Here is a 16,235-nt window from a genome sequence, read left to right as displayed (position 1 = left end):
GAAGAGAGCACTGTGTAGTGGCGCCGTGGAGGATAGAAAACAGGGTGCTGGCCCCCCCTTCCCCCAAAATGTGTCCTGTTCTTCCTGCTTGACAAAGCAATAGACCACATTTTCCAGCAAACTGTCAGCCAGGCTCTACATTTATTATTATTATTATTTATTTATTTATATAGCACCATCAATTTAAGGTCCTTGCTGAACCACTGGAATTTGGAACTGTGGTGCCGTTCGCACTCCAACTCTAAAAGACATTATGCCCCCACCCCATAACCACCTTACTCTGTAGTTCTTGTTTCATTTCAGTGGGGCCTGTGCAAAATACCCAAAGGAATATTATGTTTACTATCCAGCACAAATCCATCTAGTGTTATGGTGGGGCTGCCTCAGGAATGGGCAGATGTCTGAATGTGGGTGGGAGAGGAGGAAATTTCAGCCAAGGCTTAACCAGAACGTCTTCCAATGGCAGGCCTATGCCTAGAATGTGATATAACTGAGACAGACTCTGAGCATGTGAAGAGTGTCTTTCATGATGGCATAACCACAACCAGCCGCCAACCCATCTGAGAACAGGACAACGGAGCACACTTAGGAGTAAATGCACACACTTACCCTCCTAAGTATTACAGAGAGTTGAAATCAAATATTTAAGAGAGTCAGGGTGCTAGTCCTGTGTGTCAATTAGTGGGTTGTTTTTTTTTTAATTTTGTGCTGTATGACAATGAGAAGGAAAGCTTCTTTGTAATCCCCTTTGACAGAGTCTCAGAGCATGTAATTTGCATGTCTCAGATCTTGGGTTCAAACGTCTGCGCTTAAAAACACCTAAAGTAGTGGGGTGGGAATCCTGCCTCAGAATTTGTACAGCAGCTGGAGTTCACGGTTCTGAGCTAAATTTGAAAAGACTGCCGTGTGTTGTTACTGTTGACTAGTCCCTTATTGTGAAATATAATTTTTAATTTCTGGGTGGCTCTTTTACATTGTCATACATTTTTGTAGTGTGTGTGTGTGTGTGTGTGTGTGTTTCAGTTTCTGTCAGCACACTGACTACTCTGGAGTAAATCCCATTGCGTTCAATGGGGCTTACTCCTAGCTAGGTAAATTTGCAAATACTGGCAGCGTAGGTTGCTTTAAAAACAACAACACGTTTTTAAGATGGGAATGAGCTACCTTGAAGGGTTGACTAAAGCCATAAAATGTCTGGGTGGATTTTAAATAGAAACATTTTTAATATATAGATATAGATATAGATATAGATAGATGAATGGATGAACAAACAGATGGTTTGACTGAGGCATAATTTATTTTAAATTTAAATCCATGTTTTAAACACTTCATTTCTATGGGAGGGGAAACAAGATGGCAAAGCATGACTCTAGTTGAGAACAACCTTGTTGGCTCTGTTATAAACTGCCCAGAGAGCTTCAGCTATTGGGAGGTATAGAAATAATAATAATAGACAATAATAATAAATCAGATATAATCAAACACTACTCACTCTTGCAGAAAAAAGACAAGAAAAATGGCGCAAAAAGCATTACAACATAATACAGAACCCACAAATAAACAAAGAACAATCATACAAAGCTATTTCCTGAAACTGAAGGATTCCTAATAGCTATACAGGATCAAGTTACAGCAACCAAGAACTACCAAAAATACATCATAAAAGATAACAGTGTAACAGCAGGTGTATGTAGGAAATGTTATCAGTTCAAAGAAACAATAGACCATGGAACAAGAGGATGTAAAATTCTGGCAGGAATGGCCTATACGGACAGACACAATACAGCTGCTAAAAAAAATCATCAACAAATGGTCATCAAATTCAGCATCATCAAAAAACCTACACCATAAGAACAAATACATACTTACCCAAAACAATCTTGGAAAATGTAGATCATAAAATATACTGGGACAGAACAATTCATATGGACAAAACTACCTGCAACCTACCAGATATAATAGTTATAGACAAAAAAGAAAAACACATCTACCTCATCAACATAGCAATGCCTAATGACAAAAATGTTGTAGAAAAGGAAGAGGAAAAGAGAGAGAAATAGACACCATTGGCTATTGAAGTTAAAGGACTATGGCAACAGGAAAAGGTTACAATTATTTCATATGTCATATGAGTCACCAGCATTACATCAAAAAACTATACAGAAAACCTTCCAAAATTGGGCCTACCAAAATACGTCCAAACCAACATCCAGAAATTAGTCATACTTAAAATATGCTCAATAGTCAGGAAATTCCTGAATTAGTAAAAGACAGCATGACCTGGCAAAGCCTGTCATGGCCATCTAGAAAAGCTGCCATGAGCGCAAAAGGAGAGATAATAATAATAATTAATATCCTCGAATCTCTTCCCTGTTTGCTGCATACAATGAGGAAACTTGCTCAGAAGCCATTGCTTCTCTGCACATGCTCAGAAGCTATTGATATTCATGGGTAGGATTTATTTATTTATTTAGTACATTTTTATCTGCTCAGTAGCTAATGTTCTCTGGGTGGATTACAGCCAGTTAAAAACTAAAATACCATTTTCAAACCCTGTTAAAAGTAGAAAATACAATACAAATACTTAAAAGAATAAAATACAATGTACTAAACAATAAACAGCGCAGGAATCAATCATAACCTGGACCCAGTCTCTAAAATGTCTGGGCCTGAAAAAATAACAACATAGGTGGCAGGCAAACTTCTTTGGGGAGTTTAGTCCGCAAGTGGGGTGCCACCACTGAGAAGGCCTTCTACCACCCGCCTAGCGTCCTTTGGTGGGGGAACCCGGACAAAGCCCCAGAAGATGACCGAAGGGTCCGAGCAGGTACATGCGGGAAAAGACCTGCCTTTAGCTATCATGACTAACAAGCTGTCAATCAAGCGTTCCCCCTCTGTCAATAATTCCCTTTAAAGCCATCTAAGCTGGCAGCAGTCCTCATAGCTACATCTTGTGATGGCGAGTTTCATAAATCAATGATGCACTGTGTGATTAAAGAGTTTCTGCCCTGAATCTGCCCTTTCGTATGTTCCAGGGTTGGGCCAACCAAGGCCAGGGTGAATCCCTGTTGAACCTTGGCACAGAGTAGGTATGTTCCAGGGCATCTTTCCTCCAACCTGGTGTCTTCCAGGTGTGTTGGACTACAACCCCCATAACCCCCCTGGCCAGATTGTAGTAGGATAATTGTCTTCTTGAGCAAGAAAGAGATATTAATGTTGTAGGGAAATTGAACAATAAAGCAATATTGATTGTCTGCAACCATTAAAATAGGAGGGGCGGTAGCTCAGTGTTAGAATACTGCTTGAAGATGGCCCTAGGTTCAATCCTGAGCATCTTCAGTTAAAAATTATTATTGTTGTTGTTGTTGTTGTTATGAATAATAATAAGCAGGTAGAACCTGGGATCATCCCATGGAGTTGATTGGGAGATTCAGGACAGATAAAAGGAAGTCCCTTCTTCACACAGCATATAGCTAAACTATGAGATTCATTTCTACAAGACCTTAAAAGGGGGTTGGATAAATTCCTGGAGGAGGTGGCTATCGATGGCTACTAGTCCTGATGGCTAAATGCAACCTCCGGGATCAGATGCAGTATACCTACGCACACAGCCCCGGGATTCACCTTAAGCAATATAAACTCGTGCTTAGGGCACCAAGGGGGGGGGGCACCATCTGTAGCCATCTAATTTTAAGGAATTCCAGATTCATAGAAAGGGCCTAGCGGCATATTCTAAGAAAGTTTTGCATTTGCATTCCCCCACCCCTTATAACAGTTTTATTAGAAAATGCATAAAACAGTGATGAAAATGTGTGAGTTTTTTTCCTGTTGCCCTAGTTATAAGTAATAGACTTATCTTGCTTGCTGCTATTTAGTGTTAAATAAATATAATAAAAACAGTTGATATTTAATATAGTTGAGTGTTCTGGCATGGGGGGGTGGCCTTGAAGGAAACAGAGTTTTTAATGTCTTGTTTTGCCTTCAGCACTTAAGGAGTCTTAATGTCTTGCCGGCTAAGGAATGGAAGGGCTGAGGGGGCACCGTTATGGGGCTGTGTTTAGGGCATCAGCTGGCCTTAATCTGGCCCTGTGTGTACACCCGTTGCTGTGGCACATGGGTGGGCTGTTGCTGTTGCACTGTGTTCTGCTTGTGGGTTTCCTGTGGCTGGCCCAAGTGTGAACAGACTGCTGGATTGGACCGGTCCATGAGAGCTCTTACGTTTTTTTTTCCATTTCAGGTGATGAGAAAGCTGTTTGCTCGAGGGCCAGCAAAGCTCCCGCTGGTCTAGCCGAGAGCCCCCCGGGGACCGGACAGGCAACCCCTCCGACCTGTTACCACGCCATTTCGACTAGCGATGGGCTCGGCCTACCTCGCAGGGTTGTCCTTCAGCATTCCGTGCGCCTGGGAAGCGGATGGAAGTCGCCAAGCGCACCACGGCCGTGTTCCAGCGACAAGACGGAGCCAACCAAGAACAACAACAAGAACAGCCATGCCATGGGTTGCAGGGGCGGCGGGCGGCGATGCTCTGTCCTTGCTCGGGTCCCAGGGACTTCATTTCCCAGGCTGCTCGGCTGCACCTGTCCAGCGGCTCCTCCTCCTTCCTCCGCCTCCTCCTCCCGACTCGTGTGTGTGTGTGTGTGTGTGTGTGCGCGTGTACATGTGCGTGTGCGGTTGGAGGAAGAGAGAGAGAGAGAGAGGAGGGAGGGAGGGGTGAAGAGGAGGAGGAGGAGGAGGGCTGAATTGATTATTCCATTGTGTTGGAAGGCAGCCGCCAGGTCCGCGGAGCGAGGGAACGAGGCAGGCTGGGAGGCGGACGAGTGTAAATCAATGGGGAAGCCCCGGCGCGGCGAACCCCATCGATTTTTGCCTGCCTGAGCCGAGCGAGGAACGGCGCGGAGGAGCAGCGAGACGGAGGAGCGCTGACAACTGAGCCTGCCTGCCTGCCTGCCTGCCTGCGCCCCCCTCCTGTCCTCCACCGCCCCCCCCCCCAAGAGCCAGCCAGCCAGCCAGCCAGCCACCCCACCCCGGCGGCCAGGAGCGTCAGCGGCGCCTGCTGGTCCCCCTCTCGCTCGCTCTCTCTCTTCCCGCGGAGGTGTAAGTGGCATCGATTTCCTATCCCTCGCTTCGAGCCAGCGAGCGCGTAAGCGGGGAGAGGAGAGGAGGAGGAGGAGGAGAAGGCGGCGGGCGGGCGGGCGGGCAGAGCGGGGAAGGCGAGCGGCAGGAGGCGGCGGCGGCGGCGGAGCCAGAGCGCAGCGCCCGAGGGGGAAGCCGGAGGCGGGGATGGAGAGGCTGGAGGGGCGGAAGGAAGGAAGGAAGGAGAGGAGCGCGGCGCGGAGGATGGACGGAACGCGGAAGGGAGGATGGATGGAGAGCCCAGAGGAGAGAGAGGGAGGGAGGGAGGGAAGGAGGGTGGCCGAGGCGAGGCAGGCGGAGGGCGGCGAGAGGGGACCGGCGGGCGAGCGAGCGCTTGTTGGCCGGCGGAGGGAGGGAGGGAAGGAAGGCAGGCGAGGGATAAATGAATGCGGGAAAAAGAGCGGAGGAGAGAGGGGGGAGAGCGCAAAGCTAGCGGGGGGTGGCGAGAAGGGGGGAGCGAGGGATAGGCGAGAAGGCAGGCGGGGGTCCAGGCGATGGGTCAGGAAGGGGGCGGGGGTGTTGGGAGGGGGGAGATCGAGGGCAGAGGGTGCCCGGTCGGGGAGAGGAGTTTGGCAGGAAGGGGGCCAAAGCGGAAAGTGATGGAGAGGCAGGGGGAAAGGGATGGGAAGAGGGGGCCGGTGGGGGGGGGGAGGGGAGAGATGAGGGGGCGCCCGGCCGCTCTTGCGGGTTCTGAATGTGACAGCAGGAGGGGGGGGGGAGTCGGCGCGAGGAGGGGGGGGGGAAGAGAGAGGATGAAGAGTCTTTCTGCGCTCCCGCATCTCTTCTCTCTCTCTCCCCCCCCCCCATCTGGTTTGGAGGCAAATCGTCTTTATGTTCCCTGCCTCCCCCTCAAAAGTCATCAAGAAGAGAGAGAAGATTGGGGGGTGGGGTTGAAGAGGACGCTGGAGAGTGTTGGGTATCTCAGAAGTGTTGGGGGTGAAAGGGGAGAAGGCGGCAAGGAGATTGCATGGGGGGGGGTCTTCCCATCTCCCTGTCTTTCGCTTTTCTCTCTCTTTCTCTTTCTCCTTGCCCAACATCCCCTGTGGCATCTCATGGCTGAGTATGGGTCTTCCACCATCACTCCCTAATCCCCACTTCACCATTCCTTGGTGGGAGGGGGCGTCAGCCCCCCCCCTTCCAGGACTCCCCTCGGCTCCTATGGCCCGGGCCCATCCAGTCGCCTTCCCAACATGCTCTATCCATCCATCCATCCTTCACCTCCTCCTAACCACTGTCTCTCTGTCCCGCTGGTTACACGCCCACCCCTGCTATCCATCCATCCATCCATCCATCCATCTCTCTCTCTCTCTCTCTCTCTCTCTCTCTCTCTCTCTCTCTCTCTCCAAGAGCAGGATTGCACTCCCGTTCACATCCATTTCCCCCCCACAACTGTATTCTCCTCTTCTCCTTCCTTCCTGGTCCTTCCTTCCTGGCCACAGTTCATCCCTTTATGCTGCTCCCGCCTGTCCTTCTCCACCTGCTCCATCTAGCCCCATTTAAATGGCCCTCTGGGTCTCTCTCTCTCTCCCCCCCCTTCTCCGTGTCTCCCTCCTTCTTCCCTTCACCTGCCTCCTGACCCTTTGGCCTGGATCTCCCCTCCCCTCCCTTAGACCTCTGACAGGAGGCCCAGAGAATGATGGAAGGACCCGGGAAGGCCGACTAGCAGAGGTGTGGAAGGCAGGAGTGTATTTGGGCAGCTCATATTTTCCACTCAGCGACAGATTGTCGACACGACGCTCCGTTAGCAACTCATTTAATTGATTTTACAATCTTTCTTCCTTCCCTCCCTCCCCCCTCCGCTTTCGCTGGCTCGGTCTCGCTTGCTTACCTCCGCACGCCTGTATTTTCTGTCCCCGGATTTGGCTTGATGGGAAAGGGAGGTGGAAAAATGAAAACTGGCGTTTGAAAGTTTTAACCCAAAACGGATCTGGGCTGGCAGATGTCAGAGTGGGAATCCTGGGTCCTCCAGACGTGGGGGTGGGGGACAGAAAGAGCAACAGGGGATGTTGTCTCCTGGGATCTCTAGAACAAGATCCCGTGGATTAAAGCCGGAGGGACAAAAGGCATCCCTGGATTCCCTCACTGACTAATGGGTATGTGTGCTTCTGTTCCGTGTATATTTGGGTTCAGGGATTAATGCCAAGGGTTCAAACCTAGACCCTCTGATTTGGATAATCCCTCTCCATCCCAGAAACATGGGGGCAGGCAGTACTTGGTGAGACAATGCACTTTTTACCTGCTCAGGAGCACCGTGGTCTTTTCTTTTGGCATTCCGATTGCATGTCTTCTGATCCTGGCCTCGATGATTAAGTCCTGTTTGGATTTATATCTGCGTGTTCTGCGGCTGGTGTTTCGGAGCACTTCCACTTTTTATGATCCTTAAATTGCATTTGTGCTTATGGCATCCCTATGAGATGGGTTGCTGTTATAGCCATTTCGTAGATAGGAAGACTGAGGCTGAGAGAGTGAATGGCTTGCTCACAACAGTGTGGTGAAGTGGCTAAAGTGTTGCACTGGGAGTCGGGAGATCTGGGTTCTAATCCCCACTTGGCCATGAAAACCCACTGGGTGACTTTGGGCCAGTCCCAGACTCTCAGCCCAACCTACCTCACAGGGTTGTTGTTGTTGTGAGGATAAAATGGAGAGGAGGGGGATTATGTATGCCGCCTTGGGTTCCTTGGAGGAAAAAAGGCGGGATATAAATGCAACAAATAAAATAAATAATTAAGAGAATGTCATAGCAAAGGCAGGCTTTGTATTTAGGTCTCTGAGATCAAAGTTCAGCAAAAAAAACAACATCTGTATGTATGACATTCTCAAGCCAACTCTCTTAATTTGAATGTGCTTAGTAAAATTTTAAATTCTAGTGGTTCTGAGATGAAGTGGAGGTGTAAAAACCACGGGCTTGTTGAGTTGATATGGAGCCTATAACTGACAAGTGTTTTTCAAAAGTTGCCATTCAAAAGTGAATTTCAAGCACCTGCAGACTTTGTAAAGGTTCCGGGGCATTTGCTAAGTTTTCAAAATAGTGCGAAATTTTGCTTCCATTTTTGATCCATGTCTTCCCCTACTGAAGGGAGTGGCTATGGTGTGTTTTACTGCTCTTAATTTCTGAGGGTCAAAACAGACGTTACTTTAAATATGTATTGGGCAGTTTCATTGTTGTTGTTTTTCATTTTTACTCAAATACACCCGGGGGCTCCAATCCGGATCTTAAACGTCCCCTGTGTTTAAGGGTCCCAATCTGGACCAGCCCCTATGCCTACTCTAGAGAAAATGATTGAGAGGTAAAATGATGTAGCTGCTAGATATGGATTTAAAGTAATGTCTGGTTTTGGCCTTCATTGTCACTTCAGGAAGTTTAGATGAGTTGGAAGATCCTGACACGTTGGACAGACAGGCAGGGCTCAACAGGGACGCACTCTGAGGAGGAAGTTGTGCTGATGTGGAAGAGGTTCCACTAACATACACAACACTGCATGGGTCATTCTAGTTCCTTGTTGTGTTAGTTCCTCATAGAATCCTAGAATAGTAGAGATGGAAGGGGCCTAAAAGGCCATTGAGTCCAACCCCCTGCTCAATGCTGGAATCCACCCTAAAGCATCCCTGGCAGATGGTTGTCCAGCTGCCTCTTGAATGCCCCTAGTGTGAGAGAGCCCACCACCTCCCTAGGTAACTGGTTCCATTGTCGTACTGCTCTAACGGTCAGGAAGTTTTTCCTGATGTCCAGCCGGAATCTCTTGCTTTAATTGGATGCTGAGTTTGACACATGACAGGCCACAGAGTGTCTTCTGGTGTGTTGTCTAGAGATATAGGCCAACACAACTTTTCGGTATTTGTTTTATAAAATTTGCAAAAGCATGATTTTCACACACAAAGCCCACAATAACGGCAACACACACACACACACACACACACATACAGTGAAGCTACAACCAAGGAGATGATGGCCTCCTCTCCCCAAATTGCACAACACCAACCAATAGCACGGTGCAAATTCAGGCGCTGAACTGTCAGTAACAGCTCAGGGCCCAGAGAAAGCGAGGCATCGGTTGCCCAAAGAGGCTACCTTGGACAAGCAGGCAAATTACTATCAAACATATTTAAGTATTTTTGTGAACCGCCCAGAGAGCTTCGGCTATTGGGCGGTATAAAAATGTAATAAATAAATAAATAAATAAATAAATATCTTTTTACAACAAGCCTGCGAGGCGGGCCTCTTCCCTTCCTGTTTTACTTTTGGGGAAACAGAGGCCAAGTTTGAGTTACTTTCCCAAGGCCTCACAATCAGTCCTCTGCAGGGTTGGCGCTTGAACCCAGATCTCTGAATTCCCACTCAAACCGGCTATCATTTTGACTATCAAAGCCACACCTCTTCCCACTTGAAGCCCTGCCTCCAGCCCCAAATGTCTGTGGGCTGGCTGCAGCTATCCAGTAGAGTAGCTTTCCCCAAAATGGAACCCTCCAGATGTTTTGGACTTCAACTCCCATCAGCCCCAACCAGCATGGCCAACGGTCAAGAATGCTGAGAGCTGCTATCCAAACTACCTTAAGGGCACCAGTTTGGAGAAGTATGCAGTAAAGAAAAGATATTCTTATTTTCTCACCTGTCACCCTGATAGTTTTACTGAAAGGTGGCCTAAAAACCTTTTGAACAAATAAAAGGCCCTCTGCATGCGGTCAGAGGCCCTCTTTTTTTTATTACTATGTGCTTTGCCCTGGCATTAAATGCTTTTTTCCCGAGGCTAACTCAAACTAAGCTCCTGGAACTGTAAAATCCCACACTACTCAATAAATCAATGAGGCACAATCCCAAACAGACGCTGCGCGAACTACCACCGCGGCCTACTTCTTCACACAGTGCATAATTAACTTCTGGAATACGGTAGCTCAAGATCCCTAAGTCACGGGCTTAGATGACTTTAAAAGGGGATTAGACAAATTCGAGGAGGAGGAGGAGGCAGACTATGGCAGCCAAATTGAACCTCTCCTTCCAGAGATACTCTACCTCTGAGTACTCGATTCTGAGGTCAAACAACTATTGACGTTGCTATCGTGGCCTGGTTCTCAGAGGTATCTGGTGAGCCACTGGTTGTAATATAATAATATCAGGCTAAATCAGAAGCTTGGAACCTGTAGCCATCTGGACATCGTTAGACTACAACCCTAATAATCCCTTACCGTTGGTCTTGCAGGCTGGGGCTGATGGGAGCTGTGGTTCAGCAACAAATGGAGGGCCACAGGTGCCCTGGTGCCGGAGACTGGATGGATTTCTGATCCAACCTTGCTGCGTTCTTCAATCCGAGAGAATGTGGAGGCACTGAGCGCATAGAAGGACAACGGAGCAGTTGCTCCGGCCTCAGGCGCTGCCCTGTGCCAACCGTGCGCTTCACCACCTCACCGACACAAAATGGCACCTTTTCAAACATCCAACACGTCATATCCAAGCCCATGCGAGCGAACAGAAACTGCGAGCCAAAGCCGTGGTACGCGGTAAAGGCCACCACGAGCGCTCACACGACCGTCGCAAAGCGAAGTGTTTGGAATATGCGCAAAGCGTGATTCCACCGCAGCATATGGTGTTGCCGGAGAGTTGGGAAGGGCTTTGAAGGCCATCTAGCCCAACTTGAATTGTGCACCGCCCAGACAGCCTCGGCTGATGGGCAGTATAAAAACATAATAAGTAAATAAATAAAACTCCCAGCTTTTAAGGCTCAGTCTCGGCTCGAAGATCTCCCGCGTGACCCCATTGCGTTGAAAAACAGCCATGCTCAGTCTTCCACTGCCTGAGGCCCTCTAGGTGAGTTGGATTGCAAACACACCATCCCCACCAAGAACGACGGCTGGCCCAGCTGCCTGGGGATGATGGGAGTTGCAATCCAACCCATCTGGAAGACACCAGAAAGAGGAAAGCGGCATTCCACAATGCGCGAGCAAAAAGTGCGGTGAAGTCACTATCCCTCAAGAGGCCTAGAAGCAACCAATTGAATCAGAAAGGCAGAATCTGGGTTCATTGTTGTGGAGGCGGCCTTTATAAATCTTTGGGAAAGTGTGCGGTGTGCGTATTTAAAAGAAAAATAGAGGAAGGCTACCCAAGGCAGTGATACATGCAGTGTCCCAAAAGTAGGCTTATCCAAGTGGTTCGTATGTCAAAACATAGTGGGGCATATATGTCAATCAGTTGTCGTTGCAACAATCCTGTAAGGTAGAACAGTATGATCACCTCCATGTTACAAGTGGAGCATTAAGACTGAGACAGAGGTTGGCTTGCCTATGAAGTCTGGGGGGATGGATGACAGTTGCATGCATCCGATACCACAATGGTCTTCAACTGGTGGGTCACGGCCCAAAAGTGGGCCGCAAGATCAGTCCAGATGGGTCACGGCAAAGCTGTTGCCACCATGTTGGGCAATTGTGAAAGTGGGTCCCATGTTGCAGGTTGGGAGCCCGAGGTGGGTCTCAGATCCGGACCAATTGAAGACCACTGAGATACAAAATAAACTTAACACTTATCACACAGACTGAACACACACTCTTTGTTGTTGTTTATTCGTTCAGTCGCTTCCGACTCTTCGTGACTTCATGGACCAGCCCACGCCAGAGCTTTCTGTCGGCTGTCGCCACCCCTAGCTCCCCCACGGTCAAGTCTGTCACCTCCAGAATATCATCCATCCATCTTGCCCTTGGTCGGCCCCTCTTCCTTTTGCCTTCCACTTTCCCTAGCATCAGCCTCTTCTCCAGGGTATCCTGTCTTCTCATTATGTGGCCAAAGTACTTCAGTTTTGCCTTTAATACCATTCCCTCAAGTGAACAGTCTGGCTTCATTTCCTGGAGTGTGGACTGGTTTGATCTTCTTGCAGTCCAAGGCACTCTCAGAATTTTCCTCTACCATCCTGCATTAAGCAGGGGGTTGGACTCTACAGCCTTATAGGCCCCTTCCAACTCTACTATTCTATGATTCTATAATGCACTGCAACACTCCTGGTCTTCTGAAATCCTCCTTCAGCTATATGAGTTCCTGGCAACAATGCGCAACCAACCTTGCTGACATGATTTCGTATCCATCCCGTGCAACACTTTAAAATGCTGTCCCAATTGCACGTGCTCCCTCAAATTGATGCTAGCAGAGCACAAGTCCAATGGATCTGCCCAGAGCTCACCTAATTAGAGTGCTTTACCACTGGTAAGCCTGCAAGCTAATCCAGGTTTACCATGACATCCAAAAGCTACCCAGACAGATTGAGTACGTGAGAACAGTGTGATCTACTAGGCAAATTGTGTCACGGTCTTGCTGTGAAGCCTTAGTTAAGTCACTGGTTTCTCAGCATTGCTTCCCTTGCAATTACAAGTCTGATAATGCACACCTTTTCCTTAATCACAGCACCTACTATTAGCACCCCACAAAAAAAAATACAACTTCTAGACCCAAACACACTTAAACCCCTGATTCGCAACCCCAAATAACTCCTGTAGTGCTCCGTTCATGTAACTTTCCCTTTCCTGCCCAGTGCTTGAAGTAAACTCAACTTTGACTTCTTGTGTCAAAACAATCTTGTGAATGGTTCAACACATATATAGGTTGCGAAGCAATGTAGCTTTCTTTCAAAATAAATAAATAATGAAAACCAAAGTTGCTAGTCCTTATGGAGGCTAAGACAGAATGGCTTGGAATACTATAGTCATCACTAAGTGACTCTATTTCAAGTCAAATGGAAATGACTGCAGAGACTTTTTAGTGTCTGGTGTTGATGCGTTGAGCAGAGCACACCTCATGGTTGGCACAAGCAGAAGAAGTTACGCAAACCGATGCAAAACATGTGCGCGTGCTTTCGGAGCTCAGGATTGGCCCTTCTTGGTACAGAATTTAGGTTTGCTTTTCAACAGCTTGTCTTCACTTTGCCCTTTTAGTGATTAAAAGGAGAACTTTTATTATTTAATTTTATTACATTTATATACCGCCCCCCCAGCCGAAGCTCTCTTTTGCCCGCCTGAAAGTGAAAAACCCATGTGCCTCCTGAATTCATATCTGGCTCTTCTTTGCAGTTTTTGTTCATTTGAATTGTGTGGTGTGTGTGTTGTTTTTGTTGCTCTGGGCAGGTGGCGGGGAAAGATGTCCCTGTCCAAGCTGAGAGGGTGTTGTAGCAAAGGATTCTGGGAGATTTTTTTCCAGTTTCTGCAGGGAGTTGACCATTCTTTCCAGAAGTCACAGGGAATCTGGAATCTGCCGTGGTAATACTGGCGATTGCACCCCTTGAATTGTGCTGCCATGGGTGATGGCCTAGTTTACCTGGGTGTTTCATGCTAACTGTATCTCCACCTGCCGTGTGGAACCTCGGGCCTCCATAGTGACCATCCACACTGTGCACGAAAAGCTCTTGCAAATTATGCCTCTTGAAAACGAAAGCCACTTTAGGATAATGCAGTTCTAAGAGAGCAGGGGAAAAGGCTAACCCAATTGGTTCATGCTCAAGCACTTGGCCGCGGCCCTGGGGGATGTGGGGATACCATGGTCCTCCACAGCTATGCAGAGACACATTCATAGAGGATAAGGCCATGAATGGCTACTAGACCTGCTAGCTGTATATTACCTCCCAACGTCAGAGGCAGAGTGCCTGTGAATACCAGTTCACGCTCATGTCCTGCCTCTGGGTTTCCCAGTGGGGCATACAGTTGGCCACTGCAGCACCAGAATGGTGGACTGGGCAGGCCTTTGGTCTAATCCAGCACCGCTTTCCTTATATTTTTTATTTAAAAGCTTTCGCGCCACTGTTGCGTCACCGTGATGGATTCTTTGGACAGCACCATCAGTGCACAAGTTTTCAGAGTCACATCAGCAAAGAAAAGAGATCCTTGCCTTGATGAGCATACAGTCTAAAGTATGCCAATGTAAAGTTCTTTAAATGCCTCTCGTTCGGAGTGTTTCATCGTAGAGGCCTGTCCCCAGTAGATCACGGGGAGCCTAGATTAATCACCTCCCGCCCCACCCATAATACCTCATCCTCTCCTCTTTCTGTGCTGATACTAACAGACCCTAGCATCCCTTCCCAGCCCTGGGCCGCCTCGTTTCCTTACGGTGTCGTGCAATTGTCTTTTAAGTCATAGATGCCCTTGGAAAGGACATGAGCCTCATGTTACAACCGTGCACGCATGCGGTCGTGCACACGCCACTGTAACACACACACACACATTTTCTGGTTTTGGCACTCACAAACCGAAACGCAACCTTACGCCAATTCGAAAACGCGGCAAAACCCCACGCTTCAAATTCAGCCTTTTAAAAATAGTCGAAGGATTTCAAATGTCAGTTTCGAAGTTCCACTTTGATACCTCAAACGAACGAGCAAGCAGACCCCCGCCCCAACACCTTAGTATGCCTCATTGCTGAATTCTTAGGGCAATTCTGCTCAGCTTGCGGAATTCAGTAATTTTCACACACTGACATCTCTTCCCCCAATCCGCGCACACCCACACAGATGTAGCCATAATTGGTAAAATGCCTGGGGGTAGGGAAAACCATTTCAGGGGACTATCTGAGGTTTTTTTTAATTTTGCTTGTGAAGATCCCACATCTGGGGACTTTCCCCCAAGACTTCGCTTACCCCCAGACTGGTCCCAGTTCTAGCACACTTTGGGAAGGCCGCGTTTTGATGGAGCCTCTCCTTTTGCCAGGTTCAAATGCATGTGTTCAGGGGAACGCTGGCACCTGACCTTTATCTGGACTCTGGAACTTAACTTCCACATCTAACACGCCAGTCTCTGATGGTGCAGAATATATTTGCATACAGCATTTGCGGGGAGGTCTCTGTTCTGTGTCCCAATCCCTCCTCCATTTCCTCCACAACACGGCAGCAGTAGCCTGGAAGGTGCAAGAAACCCGGGGCGCCTCTGTGAAATACTGTATGCAAATCACATCCAAATAAAATCCTAAATGCATTGCGGGATTAAACAATAGCGAAGATGGGGCGGGGGGAGAGGAGGTGGAAGGCACAGAAGTCCGTTTCTTTGCACAGCCCAATCTTGCTTCTCCCCCCCTCCCCCATAATATATACACACAATTGCCCCTTAGAGGAAAGACCATATCTGGGGATCAGGCCTTCCCCAAACACCCTACAAATGCTGGATCTCAATATACAAAAGTAACACACACGCACACCCCACATTGAGAATCTGCTGTCAGAAGCAACCTTTAACACACACCGCAGTTGTTAACATTTCTCTGATCAACCTGTTTAGCAAATATTTGATGGTGGCAGGAGAGAAGAGATTTGGGGGGGGGGTGCTTTTGTGTGTGTGTAGAGGGGGGGCACATCTGAGAGAGGAGGGGCCTGGGATAGATGCTATTTGGGGGCTGAAGGGCATTAGCCCGAGTGTGGGAGGGGGAGGAGCGCCTTCTCTCCGCCTCCCCTCCCCTCCCCGCTGCGCAGGGTAATTTAAAGCGCTGCCTGTCACTGTGCTTCTCGTTTTATTGACTCTCGCTGCCTCCCCTGTCACCCCGCGACATTAATCTCCCCGTTAATCGCCCTGCACGGAGCCCCTCCCCTGCGCCTGCAGCCCCCTCGCCTCCTCTACAGCGCCTCCCCCCCCCACATCTTTCTCTTTCTTTTCTTTCTTTCCTTCCTTGGCCTATCTTTCCCTTTCTTCATTCCCTGACATTGGCTCCATCAATTTACCCCCAAAACACCCACCCGCACTCCTCCTTTCTTTCACTCCTTTCTTTTTCACCCAGCTCCATTCTCTCCCATTCTTCTTCCTTTGTTTTCACACATTTGCCTTCCTCTCTCTGGGCCTTTCTCCCATTCCAGAGAGGTCCGTCCTTCTCCCCTTCCTTCCTTCCTTCCCACCTTTTCCCTCTTTCCTTCCCTCCATCCCCACACAATCTTTCCCACCCTTCTCTCTCTCTCTCTCTCAGCCTTTCATCTCCTCCACCATCTCTTTTTTCTCGCTCTCTGCTGCCTTTTCCTTTCGCTTTTCCACCCTCCTCTGCCATGCTTTGTCCTTTGCATCCCCTCCACTCCATCATGTCATTTTTGCCCCCTTTCTCCCCCCCCCCAACTTCACTCCTTCCACTTATCTCCCCACCACCACCACACACACCGGTTTTA

General features: G+C 48.5%; 1 protein-coding gene across 1 annotated transcript in view; it reads left to right on the top strand.

Annotated features, from left to right (window-relative positions):
* The first annotated feature begins 5,102 nt into the window (after positions 1 to 5,102).
* ZFHX2 (zinc finger homeobox 2) overlaps positions 5,103 to 16,235 on the top strand; it is a 32,272-nt gene continuing 21,139 nt past the window's right edge. The window contains exon 1 of the mRNA XM_063137867.1: positions 5,103 to 5,140. The gene's annotated coding sequence lies outside the window, so the exon portion shown is untranslated. The remainder of the gene's footprint in view (positions 5,141 to 16,235) is intronic.

Source organism: Elgaria multicarinata, chromosome 11 (assembly GCF_023053635.1).
Source record: "Elgaria multicarinata webbii isolate HBS135686 ecotype San Diego chromosome 11, rElgMul1.1.pri, whole genome shotgun sequence".
NCBI lineage: Eukaryota > Metazoa > Chordata > Lepidosauria > Squamata > Anguidae > Elgaria > Elgaria multicarinata.
This window is presented reverse-complemented; position numbering and strand designations above follow the sequence as displayed.